Consider the following 5284-nt stretch of genomic DNA (forward strand, 5'->3'; position numbering starts at 1 on the left):
TCCATAACTATCAGAGGTTTACATAATTGTAGAAAAACAAGTGCACATGTGGATATGATTGTTTGCACTTTTCATTTGCTGCATATATAATTTTAAATTGGACTATTAAAACAAGGCTCAAGCTACACCCATAGTATAAACTACAAAATGAGGATAATAGATTTTCCCTCCTTTCCCCTCAAAGTGTTACTACTACTAACTGGTAAGTTAAGATTCTGACGTCATCATTGGAAACCCCTTCTGCATGTGCCAGTTTTGCTGGTTCAGTTCCCATACTGCAGTGTTTTTTCAGTGACCATCTACCCCTGATTTGCTGCCATGACTAGTTACTCTGGCCACTATGTGGCTTTTCCGCAACTTTCCTGGGAGCGCTTATACCCACTCTTTTTAAAAATCCACTTTGCAGCTGGCTGTTTCCCCGTGTACACTCTTTATTCCGTTTTTTTGGTGTTCTATCTCCTCCCTCCCACCAGCCCACTGCATTGTAATTGGCTACTCTTGTCTAGCCAGCCACGCCCTCTCTCCTCCATCCTTCTCCCTTCCCCCATCTTTCCTCTTTAAAAAAAAATTAAGCCCAGTGCAGGATCAATGAATCGCTGGTTTGAAAGCACACAGGCAGAAATTCCCTTTTCATTCTTTTTACTTTGGCACAGGTAGGAATATTGGATAGGGTTGCTAAATATCTAGGTATGAGAAATAAAGATTTTATTTATTTATTTATTTATTTCAAATTTGTATTCCGCCCTCCCCGCAAGCGGGCTCTGGGCAAATAACAACATATTAAAAATACAATTAAAAATTCATGTTCATTAAAAACAACACATTTAAAACAGAATGGTGGACAGTCTTCACAGGGAGGGTTAAGATTTTAATATTGAGTTTCAGATTCTCTTTTTATCCCATGGTGGAGAAACAGATGCTTGGGGGCAATAGAGAAGGAGGCAGGAACGGAGCTTTGCCAGCGAAACATCACTGCTCCAATGAGATGATCACTTGAAAATAAAATTCCTTTTAAAAAAATATTATTTCTCTCTGTTTCTGGGAAAGAACATTTCCTTGTTTGTTGTTTCCACTGTTTGGATGGCCAATAAGCAATTCTCACAGCCAATCACATGTGTTCTTCAAAAGGAAAAGGCATAGGCAAATCAGGATCAACAAAGGGAGGGGTGGAGAGGCTGAAATCCAGAAATAGGTCGATCCAGCGCTCCAGCAATGCATCAATTCAGCACATGCAGACAAAAAAGGAAGAAAGGGCTGGCGCTGTGACACCGCAAATGACAGCATCAGTGATGACAATGCAAGCGCTCATGATCCCAACACATTTTGGTACGATGCAGAATTTAAAAAAACCCAGCACCACACTGACCAAACATGAGGTGTGAATGGCCACATACAAGCCGATTCCATGCCGTTCGACTTGACATCAAGGAAAGTGAGGAGTTATGTCCCTGGTACGGAAGGGGCTTGACTCTCTGAAAGACAGCTAGATGGAAGATCAAGATGGGCAGCCATGTCAGTCTGTCTGTAGCAGTAGAAAAGAGCAAGACTCCAGTAGCACCTATAAGACAAACAAAATTTGTGGTAGGGTATGAGCTCACAGCTCACTTCTTCAGATGGTAGCTAGATGGTAGATGAGGAGCTTCCTAAGCAGCTGTGTGGCTTACACAGCTGCTATGGCCAAACCTGCTACAAAGAGAATTTAGTCATCCTTTTTGTTTGATTGCCCTGACCCAGAAATCCCTCCCCATTACGGACTCCATTCCCCCTCTTCCAGCAGAATGAAACTTAAGCCACAAGAGTTTTATAGCTGATCACTGTGTCTTTACATAAAAGGGAAGGATACAATCCAGTGGTAGTCCAAACCCAACTGATTTTAGACTGATTTCTTAATTTTTATTTTATTGCTTTTAAGTTTTTATATTCTGCCTGTCTCTCAAGGTGGGTCACAGTATCAGTTAAAAGAATACAACAATTAAAAAAATAAAAACACTTCTTTTAAAAAGCAGTAAGGAAGGGGGTGCAAGAGGACAGCACTTATAACCCTTCTTCATGCCTTTGGGAGCTCTGAGCTTTTTGAGGCACTTGGGTTCAAAACTCATCTCTACCAGAGTTCCCTGGGTGACCTGATTTCAGTTCAACTTTGGTTTCCTATGCATCAAACAGTGTATACAACAGTGTATACACAGTGCAACAGTGTATACAACCTTGCAGTACTGCTGTGAAGATTCACAAGGTGAAAAACAGCTAAAATGTGGGAGAAAACTCTGATGAAGACCTGGGATATCGAAAATATCTTAAAGGTCCTTCTAAAGGCTAGAAGGTGCTTCCAGGGAAAAATTCTACATGGATAAGACATTATTAATGAGAAAACTCTCTACCCATCTCACTGCCATTGCAACATTGGGATTGGATTGCAAGGATTGGGATTAGGATCAAAACTGGTGGGCAGGATGGCACAGGAAAAGACTAGGGATTCAACATTGCATCAGATAGGTTATGCCTGAGGCAGTCAAAGCCTTCCTGGAATCTCTCCTAGATATGTTAAGGTTGTTAATCAATTATTGAGAATTTAAGGGGTTAGTCTCCTGTTTCCCAGGAAACAGCATTTCTCCCAAACCAATCATTGTTTTGGGACCATTCAGGAGAAGTGCATTGGCCAATCACACAGTCTTTCTTGGAGAGGAGGGAAATTTTAAATGGCAGCCATCAGTCACAGTTGCCATTTTGCACCACTTGTGTACTGCACAGCTGCTCATGTTCTAGGAGACAATTTGCTTGGCCAGAAGATCCTGCCTAGACTGAGCTGGACTCTCTTCTCAACATACTGATTTTATTCATTTTGGTTATTAATTTATTAACACTAGCTAGGTTTTCCTCAATCTTTTTTCCCTGAAGGGATAGTAAGGGGGGTGCTGTCTGGTTACTGGGGTGGAGTAGTCTGGTAAAGGTATTAATTTCATTGTTTTGGGTTCTGTGAGGATTAGCCTCTGGTTTGTTTTGATCTTCTGCCTTTCCGCTTCTGTACTTCTGAGGAATATCTTTTTTAAAAATTGTAGTTCATTTTTCTTGGTTTGTTGGATTTGCTGGTTGCCTTAATTGGACCCCTTTGTCCAATTCACTTGAAACATAGGGAGTCTTTAGAAGAGAGGGTGGACTAGGTTTCCTGATATTGATACCATTTTGTGAAAAAAAACATCCATAGAAAAATCTGCCATTTTCCCCACATAGAAAACAAAGGGCAGATATCCACTTTGCTCTTAATAAAAACATAAATGGAACCTGATGAGTGCTCACAATATAATAAAAACATTTTCCGTAATTCTTAAAACCAATACACCTTCCCTTTCTTAAATTATGATACAGAATTAAAATGATAGTTTTTCCAGTGCACATACCTAGAAAAGACTGTCCGTTTCCTCATCCCAAGTTCTTCATGCAAGCCATGAACTCATTGAGTGACCTTGAGACATTGTCTCTCAGTTTAACCCTCCTCATAGGGTTCTTACCAGAGAAGATAAAAATGCACAAAATAAAAAATTAGTAAAATCCTCACTCCAAAACTTGCACATCAAACAAGTTTCATAAAGCGTTAATCATAAAATCTGAAAATACTCAGCATGAAGATGCTGCTGGAACTTTAAACTCTTGTGGAGTCTCTCAAGTAAGTAGCAGTTGGCAGGCACACTGGGAACTAAATAAGCAACAGAGAACAATCAACCAGATTAGCACTTCATTTCAAAACAAGGGAGGAGTAATAGCAATAGCAATGATATTCCTCAGTAATATCCAAGTTAAATTAATACTTTGTTCTCAATCTCTCAGGCCCTGCTGTTCCACAGCACCTATTTGTTCTAATGAAGTCTGCATGATGCTTAGTGAGCTATGCCCTTCAAATGGACCTGAATTTTTATGACATCAAAATGCTTCATTTAGCAGTAATATTGTTAATTTCATGTAATGGAGCTGTGACAGTTTCGCCACCAGTATAAACTCATCTTACCATAAAGGCGTGATCGTGAAAACTCCTCTATTTCAAGAAAAGGACAGTTGTGCTGATTTATGCCAGCTGAGAATTTACTTTCTCATATCTAATAAGATATGTGATGTTTTCTGCAGAACATAATCATATCTCCACAGCACAAGTATGGAATTTCAGATGATATTTTCCCCACCCAGTTTTTCTTCAGTTCTTTTTGAATCCAACCCATAGCCATTTGGAACAAGCCTACTGATACTTTCCCGAATTATAAACGTTGGTTTAGGCCCTAACATGAATGTTTGGTTAATGTTTTCTTCATTTCTCTTTTTTTCCTCCAGCAAGCAAACTTGGCAGAATTCATCGTTGTTGAAAATAACCTTCTGACTCACTGCTAAGGAAAGAGATTTTCAATACAAGGAAGTGGCATTGTTCTCGACACAACATGGATTTATTCTCACTTTAAAACATCACTATATTCGGAGTATCATTGGATAAAACCAGAGTACTATGCGCAACAAATAAACAAACTCTCCCTGTAAATCAGAGGCTGCCAAACAGACAAGACCTTTGGTCTGTTTCTTCCCCTTTCTGACATTTCTGCTGGCTGCCCAGCTTAAAAGTTAATTTAGAAACCATAGTTCCCTACAGAGATGTAAGGGAAGAACAAATGCCACCCAGTACTTCTTCAGTCTAGTTTTTCCTGTACGTCAAGTTTGGGCCAGGAAATACTGCTTGGACAATGGGCCATGAGACAGGTTAGTATCAGAGCATGGCTGCATTAACATGGCAACAATTCTCCATTTAGCTATCACCTCAATCAGCCACCATTTCCGCAGCTCTGCCACCCAGGCTTTTCAAACATTTTTTTAAAGCAATTGTTATATTGCAATACTGTTGTAGCACTACCTTTTTTTAAAGTCTGAAAATGCCTTCCAGCAACATGGTGGATAAAATGGTGACCCAAGGGTGTTGAAGCAAGAAAAATGGCACAAATGAAGGAGGAACCATTTAAAATGCGCATCTTCCATCAAGGCAGCATGCAAATATGTTTGGGCTGCGCTCTTTCTGGAAAGATCATACCAAATCAGATCAGATGCCAAATCAGGGAATGATCAGAGCAAAGCTGGAAAAATCTGGAAAGTGAACGTTTAGAGAACAATGTCATACACAGTATCCCAGAAATGGTATTCCAATTTGGAAGCAAACATGGAGCAATACATTTGTGTGGAAACAGCTTATGAAAGCTATATGCCTCTCCACGTATTTAGTTGAACTAACAGTGCAATCCTATATAGAGTTATACTC

The sequence above is a fragment of the Eublepharis macularius genome, chromosome 3 (genome assembly GCF_028583425.1).
Source record: "Eublepharis macularius isolate TG4126 chromosome 3, MPM_Emac_v1.0, whole genome shotgun sequence".
Lineage (NCBI taxonomy): Eukaryota > Metazoa > Chordata > Lepidosauria > Squamata > Eublepharidae > Eublepharis > Eublepharis macularius.